Raw genomic sequence first — 14,144 nt, forward strand, 5'->3', positions numbered from 1 at the left:
TCTGAACTGCAGGCGGCCGATCTTGTCCACACGTATGCCGCGTTCCTTTACCTGGGGTACCGTCCAAGACCAAAGTACAAAATTCAGATCTTAAGGCAGGTTTCGATTAGCGGAAATATGGTCGTGAACGCGGGCTCGTGATCGCGGTTTACAATTTATTTTTAATCTGATTGTGATCGGTGTTCTATATTTTCAATTAAAGTCGGTAGGTGATTTCACATGGAAGCTTTAAATACTTTTAGGTTAATTATTTCGTGTTTGCACGAAGTACCGTACTGTATAGGTTAATATTTGTGTATCATTGTGTTTGAGTGGTGTCATAAAATGCAGTGTACTTATATTAGGTTAACATGGAACAATCGTTGAATATTGAATTTTCACGACCGCATTGTAATCGAAAAAGACTTTCAACGTATTAGGTCGTGTTACGTATGTAGTACGTGTTGAAAAGATGTTAAGTACAGAACAAAAATGGCCAGCCGGACACTAGTGGGATCCGAACCCACAATCTCCCGATTTCGCGTCGGTTGCTCTACCAATTGAGCTATGGTGGCCTATGCCATCTGTGTTCTGTTTGAAAGGATCTGAGCTACAGGTCTGGCACTACTACTAGCACACTGTAGAGTGCGTTTAAGTCGCCCGTTGTGGGGCATGTCAATGAATATTGAATTTTCACGACCGCATTGTAATCGAAACAGACTTTCAACGTATTAGGTCGTGTTACGTACATGTAGTACGTGTTGAAAAGATGTTAAGTACAGAACAAAAACGTCCAGCCGGACACCAGTTGGATCCGAACCCACAACCTCCTGATTTCGCGTCGGTTGATCTACCAATTGAGCTATGGTGGCCTAGGCAATCTTTGTTCTGTTTGAAAGGATCTGAGCTACAGGTCTGGCACTGTAGAGTGGGTTTAAGTCGCCCGTTGTGGGGCATGTCAATAAATATTGAATTTTCGCGCCCGCATTGTAATCGAAACAGACTTTCAACGTATTTCCCACCAGTATTCAGTCAGGCTGTTATACTCGGTTCGCAGCAGTAATCCCGTCTATCCGAGTTGAGCGGCAGCATAAAAGAAGAAAGAACATCACCACAAACAACGGTCAATATAATGTTATTTTTGATCAATGTCATGCGTTTTCAGCATTGTAGGCCTTCACATTTAGTCTTCTTCCGACTCTGAAATACCACTCTTCAATCAATACTATCAATCAATACTGATCTGCATTTAGGGCAGTCGCCCAGGTGGCAGATTCCCTATCTGTTGCTTTCCTAGCCTTTTCCGAAATGATTTCAAAGAAATTGGAAATTTATTGAACATCTCCCTTGGTAAGTTATTCCAATCCCTAACTCCCCTTCCTATAAATGAATATTTGCCCCAGTTTGTCCTCTTGAATTCCAACTTTATCTTCATATTGTGATCTTTCCTACTTTTATAGACGCCATTCAAACCTATTCGTCTACTAATGTCATTCCACGCCATCTCTCCGCTGACAGCTCGGAACATACCACTTAGTCGAGCAGCTCTTCTTCTTTCTCTCAATTCTTCCCAACCCAAACATTGCAACATTTTTGTAACGCTACTCTTTTGTCGGAAATCACCCAGAACAAATCGAGCTGCTTTTCTTTGGATTGTTTCCAGTTCTTGAATCAGGTAATCCTCGTGAGGGTCCCATACACTGGAACCATACTCTAGTTGGGGTCTTACCAGAGACTTATATGCACTCTCCTTTACATCCTTACTACAACCCCTAAACACCCTCATAACCATGTGCAGAGATCGGTACCCTTTATTTACAATCCCATTTATGTGATTACCCCAGTGAAGATCTTTCCTTATATTAACACCTAGATAGTTACAATGATCCCCCAAAGGAACTTTCACCCCATCAACGCAGTAATTAAAACTGAGAGGACTTTTCCTATTTGTGAAACTCACAACCTGACTTTTAGCCCCGTTTATCAACATACCATTGCCTGCTGTCCATCTCACAATATTTTCGAGGTCACGTTGCAGTTGCTGACAATCTTGTAACTTATTTATCACTTTATAGAGAATAACATCATCCGCAAAAAGCCTTACCTCCGATTCCACTCCTTTACTCATATCATTTATATATATAAGAAAACATAAAGGTCCGATAACACTGCCCTGAGGAACTCCCCTCTCAACTATTACAGGGTCAGTCAAAGCTTCACCTACTCTAACTCTCTGAGATCTATTTTCTAGAAATATAGCAACCCATTTAGTCACTCTTTTGTCTAGTCCAATTGCACTCATTTTTGTCAGTAGTCTCCCATGATCCACCCTATCAAATGCTTTAGACATGTCAATCGCGGTACAGTCCATTTGACCTCCAGAATCCAAGATATCTGGTATATCTTGCTGGAATCCTACAAGTTGAGCTTCAGTGGAATAACCTTTCCTAAAACCGAATTGCCTTCTATCGACCCAGTTATTAATTATACAAACATGTCTAATATAATCAGAAAGAATGCCTTCCCAAAGCTTACATACAATGCATGTCAAACTTACTGGCCTGTAATTTTCAGCTTTATGTCTATCACCCTTTCCTTTATACACAGGAGCTACTATAGCAACTCTCCATTCATCTGGTATAGATCCTTCGGTCAAACAATAATCAAATAAGTACTTCAGATATGGTACTATATCCCAACCCATTGTCTTTAGTATATCCCCAGAAATCTGATCAATTCCAGCCGCTTTTCTAGTTTTCAACTTTTGTATCTTATTGTAAATGTCATTGTTATCATATGTAAATTTTATTACTTCTTTGGCCTTAGTCTCTTCCTCTATCTCGACATTATCCTTGTAACCAACAATCTTTACATACTGCTGACTGAATACTTCTGCCTTTTGAAGATCCTCACATACACACTCCCCTTGTTCATAGTCGGTACGGTGAAAATAAATAAAACATAAATGGTCGGAAATTGTATTCTCTGTAACTTTTGTTATGCAGTAATTTTCGATAGGACCAATAAGATGGGCATTTAAAAATTAAATTTTAGATGCCTTCCCCTAAACTACAATTTCATACAGGACGAATAAAATTCTTTATAACTTGGTCTAGTTTCTTATTCTCCAAATCTATACACCGACTTTCATTAAATTCTGCTAACCCATTTTCTCGTGGCTCGGCGTTGATATGGACTTGGCAACAAAAATACAGTCCGCCTCTGTGGTGTAGTGGTTAGCGTGATTAGCTGCCACCCCCGGAGGTCCGGGTTCGATTCCCGGCTCTGCCACGAAATTTGAAAAGTGGTACGAGGGCTGGAACGGGGTCCACTCAGCCTCGGGAGGTCAATTGAGTATAGCCTCAGCCATCCTCGAAGTGGTTTTCCGTGGTTTCCCACTTCACCTCCAGGCAAATGCCGGGATGGTACCTAACTTAAGGCCACGGCCGCTTCCTTCCCTCATCTTCCCATCCTCCTACAAGGCCCCTGTTCACCATAGCAGGTGAGGCCGCCTGGGTGAGGTACTGGTCATTTTCCCCAGTTGTATACCCCGACCAAGAGTCTGAAGCTCCAGGACACTGCCCTTGAGGCGGTAGAGGTGGGAGCCCTCGCTGAGTCCGAGGGTAAACAGATGATGATGATGATGAACAAAAATACAAATTCATTAATATCTGTGTATGACAACGTATGACATAAATGATCGGAAATTTAATTCTATATAACTTTAGTTATGTAGTATTTATCGATAGGACTAATAATATAAATATTTGTAAATTCAATTTTAGGCCTTCCCCTAAACTACCATTTCACTCAGCGGGAGTAAGATGATCTATAGCCTAGATTGTAGCGGCTCATCCCCCGTCTTCACGTACTGATTTTCATTAAATTCTCTTCAGCCGTTTTCTCGTGATGTGTGTACATACATACATACATACACGCATACAGACAGACAGACAGACAGACAGACAGACAGACAGACAGACAGACAGACAGACAGACAGACAGACAGACAGACAGACAGACAGACAGACATTACGGAAATTTAAAAAGTGCATTTCCTTACTACTATGGACACGATCGATACAGAAATACCATCCTTTTTAAATTCTGAGCAATGTACAGACAAAACTCTTATTTTATATATATAGATAATGCAAGAGCTCTCTCAACAGCCAACCGTTCACTAGTACGAGACAAAATGAAGACAGTGAGAAACCAAAACCTGTTGTTTTCTTGGATGAGACTTGGATTTGTATGAATGGTGAATATATATGTTACATATTCTATTTCATATAAAAATCATAGAATAATTTATCTCCATCAGGTGTCTTTTGTTTCAAATGTTCATTTTTCTTTCAGGGTCACCCACACACTCTTAGAATAAACCACACAAATCTGGACATGATGCTCAAGAAGTAATTCGTCGACCTTTGTCTGAGGGAGGAAGACTGGTTATTGTTCATGCTGGAACAAAAGATGGCTTTGTACCTGGTGTGTTCTTACTTTATTTTATTATAGTGAACTGATCTCTCTTTACATAGTTATGAGGGTATTTAGCGGCTGTAGTAGGGATGTAAAGGGTAAGGCTCATAAGTCTCTGGTAAGACCCTAACTTGAGTATAGCTCCAGTGTATGGGACCCTCACTTGATTTACTTGATTTGAGGACTGAAAAAATTCAAAATAAAGAAGCACGATTTGTTCTGGGTGATTCTGAAAAAAGAGTAGTGTTACAAAAATGTTGTCGTGTTTGGGCTGGGAAGACTCGGGCGAAAGGAGACGAGTTGCTGGACTAAGTGATATGTTTAGAGCTGTCGGTGGAGAGGTGGTTTGGAATGACATTGGTAGACGAAAAAGTTTCAGTGGTGTTTTAAAAGTAGGTAAGGTCATAGTTCAATGATCCCCCCTCGTGTGTGCTTCTACAATTGTAGGGGGTTAACCTCGGTTACCCTCTTCAATTGAAGATCCTCTGCGTGGTGGGGGGACTAGTAGCTCCTTTCTTGCGATGCTGAATGGAGCCCTATTGGGTAACCATTCGGTATACAAGGAGGAGGAAGCTAAAGCACCACCCAGTCCTTAGGTGTAACGCGCCCCGTGCCGATGGGGTGCATGGCACATGGGAGATGTGTCTTGAACGGAGCCTTCGAGATACTTGGCGCCCTCTCGAAGTAAGCAGCCTACCCGGGTATGCGGGCATCTGCCTGGGCGGACATTATATTTCCCTAGCTACTCGTGGAACGTACATGAGTACCGTAGCCACCCAAAAACCGGAGAGCTTCTCTGGGGCCTCCGAAAGAAACACCAGTTCAACAACAACCGATGGGGACTCTTCGGAGATACCGTTGGATAGTACGACCTCGACAGTAAGAGGACTCACTCTAGAGGTGGGCAATCTTCTAGTCCAGAAGAAGAGAAGAAGAAGAAGAAACAGCGCTCCGGCGCTGAGAAGCGGATGTACAAGAAGGCTTTAAAGGCCCGGGAGCAGACCAAAGAGGGCCCAACTCCTAGAGCTGAGAGGCATTCTACTGTCACGACAGCGACGACTGTGGGGGGATCCAATGGGCACAAGCGGCGGGCCCATGAAAAGTGCTCTGCTTCTAGGGCACAGAGTACTCCACCCACCAAGACGCCAGTGGGGAAACGCCTTCTGTCGGGGGCAACCCCGAAAGAAGATCGGCAGGCCAACAAAAGACCCAAGGTGAAGTATGCCAGGATAGCTAAAGCTGGAATCAGGGTGGCCATAGTGTCTGTAGGATATCCTGACCAGCAGCTGAGAAACAGGTGGAGTCTGTGGAGGCGGCTATCACCAATCTGATAGATGAGCTTCCGGAGCAGGGGCCCATTAAGCCTCAGTTCCTGGACTGCTATCTGTCGAGAGATGCGGCCATCATTATCGCAGAGAATGAAGAGACTGTAGCCTGACTTTCTAGTCTTGTTACAGATATGAACTGTGGGAAGGAGCCAGGCTCACAATTGTGGGCATGGATAAACTCCTTTCCAATAAGAGAGTCATGGTCTGGATGCCAGGACAACCAAAGAACAACAACGTCCTTTTGGGAAGAATGACACGCCAGAACCATGGCTAAATCCCAAAAGCTGGAGAGTCTACGACCGCAAGGAGGAGAAGAGAGGTGTCAGATTTGTGGTCAGCATGGACTCCAGAGATGTGGAAAAAGTGGAGGGGAAGAAGATCTTCTGCGGGGTGCATGTTGCTACCTTCACCCTGGTGGAGGACAAACGCGACAAGCAGAGGGCCAACCCCACCGCAGACAACACTGAGACTAGCACGGGCGAAGAGCGGGAGCCTGGACAGGAGCCGGGGCCAGCCAAGCCTCAGGATTCATCGCGGGAGACGGAGCTGCACGTTCCGGAGACCGTGTAAGGTAAAGAATTACATGAAAGTAAGGAATGATTACTTTCATAAGGCAAACATACAACATTGTATAGCGTCCTCTAGGGTACTTATAAGAAGTATCCAGAAAGGTAGGTTTTTGGTCGCCCTGATACAAGAACCCTGGCTTAGACAGGGGCATTTAATGGGACTAAAATGTGCAGGCTTCACTCTGTTCAGTGGAGTAGCAGAGGAGAAGCCTAGAGCATGTATACTAGTTAAGGATCATAGCGCTTGGGCTATACCGGGCTTCATTACTAGAGACCTTGTAGCAGTCCTAGTGAGATATGAAGAGGGCGGACAGCCAAGAGACCTGGTTGTCCGTTCTGCATATTTCCCAGGAGACTCTGAATCTCCACCCCCGCCGGAGGAGTTCAAAAGACTGGTGATATACTGTAGGAAACAAGGACATAACCTCATAGTGGGATATGACGCCAATGCTCATCATAGGATTTGGGAAAGTAAATACACAAACCGAAGGGGAGAGAATTTCATAGAATTTCTATGTACAACTGATCTCGAGATCATGAACATAGGTGATACCCCTACCTTCATCAATAATAGGAGTGAGGGGATCATAGATCTTACCCTGGGTTCCATGGGAATCATACAGGAATTTAAAGACTGGAAAGTTTCTTTGGAGCCTTTCTTGTCAGATAATACACTCATTGTGTTTCATATAGAAGGCTCCTTCGAGATCTCATCTTAAGAAAACCCTAGATGAACCAATTGGACGCCTTTTAGGGAGGACGTGAAGGGGGGTCTGGAAGGAGGACAATCAAATATAATTAAAAACAAAGAGGAGCTTGAGCTCAGTGTGAGCTTTCTCACACAGACACTAGTTACCTCTTATGAATTAAACTGCCCAGTGTTTAAGGCAAAAAGAACAACAGGAAGGCAAAAAGAGTAACAAGAAGATTCAAGTGGAACAGTTATCTTGAACACCTGAGGAGAATCAGACGAAGGCTCTGGAATAAATACAGGGAACTTCAGGATCAAGTAAGTCTAGATCTTATAAAGAATCACAAAGAAAGTACAAGTCAGAAGTCAAATAGGCTTCTAAGAAATCTTGGAGACAGTTTTGTGACTCCATCGAGAGTCCACATGAAGCGGTATGGCTTCATAAAATTCTAACTTTGGATGGAAGAGCAAGGCTGGGATCATTGGAGTCACCTTCTGGTGGACTTCCGTCCACAGAGGGAGAGGCCCTGAGCTTATTGCTTGATGCCCACTTTCCAGGTTAAGTAGTCACGAATAGTGATGTAGAATCGAGCGGATCCTTCAGACCCGATAGAAATGGCTGGAAGGAAGGAGCAGAGATTGTAACCCCAAGAAGGGTGAAGTGGGCATTAGAACTTTTGCTCCTTATAAAATCTCAGGAATGGATGGGATCTTCTCAGTACTTCTTCAGGAAGCGGGCGCGGTCCTTATACAATATCTGGTCAGAATGTTTAGAGCCTGCCTCTCTATGGGGTAGTCGTACTCCATGTGACGTCAGGTGAAGGTAGTGTATATACCTAAACCCGAAAGGTCTTCATATACTAGACCTAAGGATTATAGACCCATTCGTCTAACGTACTTTCTTCTTAAGACTTTGGAAAGACTGGTGGATAGACATATCAGGGATATAGTATTAAGAGACTGTCCCCTGTATCCTCATCAACATGCATACCAACCAGGAAAGTCGGTTGAGACGGCACTACACCAGATAGATTCTAGGCTGGAGAGTGCCTTTGATCAGCAACAACTTGCTATGGTGGTATTCCTAGATATAGAGGGGGGCCTTTAACTACACATCTTTGGGCTCCATAGATCTTAGTCTAGAGAGAAGAGGCGTGAGCAGGATTCTCATATAACGGATTATGGCTTCACTGCAGGGCCTCAACGCAGTAATGATGAGAGCAAATATAGACAGGGGGTGTACATATGGAGGAGTATTATCACCAACATTATGGTGTCTGGTCGCGGATGAACTACTTACCAGGTTAAATGTTGGAAGAATTTCGGCCCAAGGCCATGCAGATGACATTAGCCTGATGGCGGTGGAAAATTTCTCCAGTACGGTTTCAGAGCTCGTACAGAGCTCCCTACGTAGGGTGGAAAGGTGGTGTCACGACACGGACTTGTCGGTTAATACCGACAAGACGGAGCTCGTGGTATTTACCAGGAGGAGGAGGAGGCTATACGGACCGTCAGAGCCTTTCATATTTGGGAAAAAATTAGTTAAGGCAACCTCAGTTAAGTACCTAGGGGTAATCCTTGAGGCAAGACTGAGTTGGAAGAAACATATAGACCATAAGGTGGATAAGGCTTGCAAGATTATGTGGGCCTGTCGTAAAGACGGGGCCTAGAGCCTAAGGTGGTCCATTGGCTCTATATTTCTATTGTACGGTCCACGATCACCTTCGGATCTTCAGTCTGGTGGCCAGGTTTGCAGAGTAAAACTGTGACCACCAAGTTAAAGAATGTCCAAAAACTTACGTGTCTAGGAATAAGAGGGGCACTGGATACTACACCATTATGTGCAATGGAGGCTATCCAAGGTTTTCCCCTTACATTTATATGTTAATAAATTAGCGGGAATGAGTGTTTACCGCCTCTGGTCACTCGGAGGATGGTCCTTCAAGAATCCGAATAGAGGTCATGCTTCTATTCTTACAAGGCTTCACCAGACCTGCCCTACGACAATGATGACCGGGGACTTGATGAAGCCGAGTTTTAATCTGAATTATAAGTTCACAGTGGTGATACCCACAGGGGAGGAGTGGGCCGCGGATGCTGGGGCCCGTCTTAGGTCTGGGGGCATTACAGGGTACACAGATGGCTCGCGGACAGAGACGGGCACAGGCGCCGGACTCTGGGGGCCTAAGACAAGGCTCTCCCTTCCCATGGGTAAATATGCTACTGTATTCCAGGCGACGTATATGCAATACTGGCCTATTCTGTATATATATGGTACATGCCTGGACATAGAAGATGCATCACCATCTGCAGTGGTAGCCAGGAAGCGTTAAAAGCACTATGCGCAGTTAGAACAACAACCAAAATGGAATGGGAGTGCCGAAGGACGTTAGATCAGCTGTGTGAACTTAGCTCAGTTACCCTATTATGGGTCCCTGGGCACACAGTTATCAGTTGAAATGAAGAAGCTGACAGAAGCTCACAGACTAGCGAAATAAGGCTCAAAAGGTCCTTTCATAGGACCAGAGCCCCTCCTAGGAGTGTCACTCCGAAGCGTGAGATTGGTAATATCCCGGTGGACAAAACAGTCTCACTTAGACATTTGGAAGAGGTTAACCATAGCAAGGCAGGCACGTGAACTTACAAACGGCCTAGCCAAAGTTATAAAAAGGTCCTGGTAAATTGGGTTCTATATGTGGTTCTTGATTTTGACTCCTCCACTGTTAAGGGATCTCGTAGATATTAAAAAGACCTGTAGGTATTCACTTTAGGCCAACGAATGGTAGTTGGATTGTTGACAGGCCACAGTACCTTACAGAGACCTACACATCATGAAAATCAGTCTGGATCTGATGTGCAGAAGATGCTGTAAGATTGAAGAGACCTCCGCGCATGTGTTGTGTCAGTGCGAGGCTCTTGCAAGCACTAGACATCGATATCTTGGCTCGCATTTTGTGAGCCTGGAAGACATCAGGAACACCAACATCCGTACACCGGTATCCTTTATAGGAGCACTAAAGCTGGACTAGGCAAACCCGTTTAAGAGATACAAAGAGTCTTCACAGACGTACGTGCGGAGCTCACCCATTCTTTATCTATCTATCTATCTATCTATTTATCTAGTACAATGACCATTCATTCATGGCTGCTGCGGTGTTATTCATGGGCGTGGGAATATCAAGCACTACTGATCTGCATTTAAGACAGTCACCCAGGTGGCAGATTCCCTATCTGTTGTTTTCCTAGCCTTTTCTTAAATTGTCGCAAAGAAATTGGAAAATTATTGAATATTTCCCTTGATAAGTTATTCCAATCCTAAACTCCCCTTCCTATAAACGAAAATTTGCTCCAATTTGTCCTCTTGAATTCCAAATTTATCTTCATATTGCACCCGTCATGCCGGGCTCAGCTCGGCCGGTGAGCGAAGATCTCCAGGGTGTAGATCGTTCGCTTATCGGCTGTGCGAAAATTTTAAAGTGCAGGGATAGATGATGAACTAGTGGCAAATGAGAGAAAGCTAAATAGGTTTTACACATTTATTATAACTACTGCTCTTCATAAACTTCACAATAATTTACAAAATCTAGGTATTTTGTTTATATGATTTGTCTTCTTTTATGTCGTAATCACATAGACACTTCATCGAAAAACGGAACAGCAAATGGCTGAATCTGCAAATATAATATTTATATTTTTAGTGGAAAATTAATTGAATAATTAATAATAATTGATTTGAGATGATCTCTCCCATTGATAATTTAATAAATTGAAAATAAACTTCCTTCCTTCATAGATTTGATTTTAAACAAGTTTGAAAATGATCATTTTCATTCCTCTTTGAAAATTAAATAAAAATTTTTCTCTCATAAAATTATGGTTAAATCGTCTTCCTTGACCTTTAAATTAATTAATAAACTCAACTTTATAATTATTTAGTAGTTGCTTCTCACATAATAGCTTGGAACTTGACATTATGTCAATCTATGTTTATCCATTAATTGAAATAATTAATTAATTAACGCTTACAATTTTTGATTTTGTGAGTTCAATCCACTGACATGGCCTATACTTATTTATGTGTATTCGTTAAATAAGACCCTATTCTTCCTTAGAAACGAATAAAATTCACTAAAGGTTTAAATTCATTCAAATGGTGAACCACTAAAGTTGGCGTAAATTAGGCCAAAATTCCACGAAATAACGAAGAGCATCATCACAAATATGGATTGGAAACTTACATTAAGCAGAATACAGTCAAATCACACACACTACACTCACACAAAGATACACGGAAATATTATATACATATTTACACGAACGCTAGCCCTTGACTATTAATTTTCATGTTTAGACAAAGTTAGGAAAATTATTCTCATGATGACACTATCGTGGTGACCTCCTCTCATCAACTGGAAATGTGACAGAGCAATGATTGTCACTTTATTAAAGAACATAGTTATACGACGATGTTCAGAGAAAATTTACGAACACAAAATCATCCAAAATCATCGATAAAATCGCTTAAACATAGGCCAGAATTAACATTCCGCGCACGCGGTTCATGAGCTACGATATTTATTTTTACTTCTCCACTATAATTGTGATTCTCGATTAATCTGCACTCACAACGAAGAAATTACATCAAGTAACATATTTTATTCTTAAATTGACTCACAAATGGATGCACAGCTCGACTGCTGAATTCAATAATATCCATCTACCAGTCAACTAATCATCACAACACAGCAAATATATAAAAAATTGTATCGGCAGATACTGCCATTTCCCAGGCCTAAATTACTATAAATGAGCGCACATCAACCATATTCAATAATAACTAATATTATGCTCATGACCTTAGGTGTTCTTTTACGCGATAATTTAGTTAAATTATTATTATTATTATTATTATTATTATTATTATTATTATTATCCCTGGCCGCGCAAGATCATACGTGCGGAAGCTACTGCACAATAATATTTCAGATGACTCTATTGCACACAAAATTCAACCATACGTCGCATAATTGAAGAATGAACTCTGACATAATAGAATCTACGAAAATACTGTCCCATTTGATCTCATTTTAAGTCTAAAAATATTCAAATAGTCTTAGTTTAACGTTGAGGTCGTTTTACATTTATTTCTCCTGCCACAATGAACTCGGGACAGTTGAAACACTTCTCGAAGACATCTACTCAAACAAACTAATAGGTTCAAATACTCACACATCCTCAATCTACCATCACCAAGAAAGAAGAGATGGAAAAATTCTAACTAATAGAAAGTTTCTAAACAAATAAGTAGAGGCTATGTCATTACAATTACATTACAAAAGGAAAGAAAGAATAACAAAGTTTAAATATTACTTGGTGGTGACTGTCGGTTGTAGAACTCGGGCTGATGACCTAGTGCATTATCACATTACGCACCATCGATCCTGGTCACGCCCGCCTGGACTGCCTCACATTTTACTCGTGCATTGGAGACATGCTGGCGCGCTGGAAATCACACCATTCACCAAGAAAGAAGACTGGCATCCTGACTTGAACTCGAACCGGTGATCTCTTCTGTGGAATTTCTTGTGAAGCTGAAACTGAAAATCACGTCTGAGACAAGGTCCAAAACTCACATCGATGTTTGATAAGATGGGAAAGAAATTTAACTTTTAAAATCTGTTGAATTATAGGTGGAATCCGTAAATATCTGAACTGCAGTTGCAACAAGTTGTAGTCTCTGAATGACGAAGTTCCCTCAGCAAGCGAAGTGCGTCTTCTTCCGTCCGTAGTTGAAGCTAGAGTAATTCTCCACACGACGTGTTCAGAGGTAGAAATTTCTGAGTAAATTTTCCTTAGGAAAATCCATTATTCACTGTCTTAAGACAGGGGTGCGTCTTTTCCTCATAAGCGATTGGTTAATTTATTAACTTCGTACCAAATTAATCGCTTGATTGGCTGCCATAGTCAGACGTCATGCACCTTCACTATTATCGATCGAGCACTTGACACACATTCTGCCTGGTCACGTGGCATTCACGGCTGATTTGAAGGTTATTTGGCTAGCTGTATCTGCGCTCTCCCCTCGTTTGCCCTTGAGTGGAATTCCCTGACACCTGGCGTATCTCGCTCAGCCGACTCGATGTGATAAAACTCCCTTCCTGGTTCACGAAATAATATTTCAACACACAGTAGAAATAAAATATTTTCCAATAAATGATTTTTACCAATTTTGAAGGGGACAATATTATGTTTCCTACTTTTAAAGACAACACTCAAAATGAATCGTCTACTGATGTCCTCCCACGCCATCCTTACACTGACAGCTCGGAACATACCACTTAATTGAGCAGCTCGTCTCCATTCTCCCTAGTCTTCCCAGCCCAAACTTTGCAACATTTTTTAACGCTAATCTTTTGTCGGAACTCACCCAGAACAAATCGAGCTGCTTTTCTTTGGATATTTTCCAGTTCTTGAATCAAGTAATCCTGGTGGGGGTCCCTTTCGCTGGAAACATACTCTAGTTGATAAGTTAAGGATGAAAATTAGGGCAAATGTTTGTTTTTAAGAAGGAAGTTAGGGATTGGAATAATTTACCAAGGAAGATGTTAAATACATTTCCACATTCTTTGCAATTATTGAAAAAAGACTAAGTAAACAACATCTGCCACCTGGGCGACTGTCCTAAGTTCAGATCATTGGTGACTTATTGATTGAAATTTACTGGGACTATATCGGAAGTGGTATTATAACTTATCGCTCACTAGGTTCTATATATGGTTCTTGATTTTGACTTCTCCACTGTTAAGGGATCTCGTAGTTATTAAAAAGACCTGTAGGTATTCACTTTAGGCCAACGATTTAGAAAGAAACTTCTATCAAAACTTTTCGTATAATATTACTGAATATTTGTATCAGTAAATTACTTGTATTGTAGGCCTATTTATTACGTTTGTTCTGTATTCAAAAATCTACACCTGAATCAGTTCATGATACCTGACTGTTGAACACCTTCCAAGCTTCTTATTTCTTAGTGCCTGATATACAGTAGGTTCAGTGTTCGCAGCAATTACCTTTGTTCTAAGGTATTAACATTAG

This window comes from Anabrus simplex, chromosome 3 (genome assembly GCF_040414725.1).
Source record: "Anabrus simplex isolate iqAnaSimp1 chromosome 3, ASM4041472v1, whole genome shotgun sequence".
Taxonomy (NCBI): Eukaryota; Metazoa; Arthropoda; class Insecta; order Orthoptera; family Tettigoniidae; genus Anabrus; species Anabrus simplex.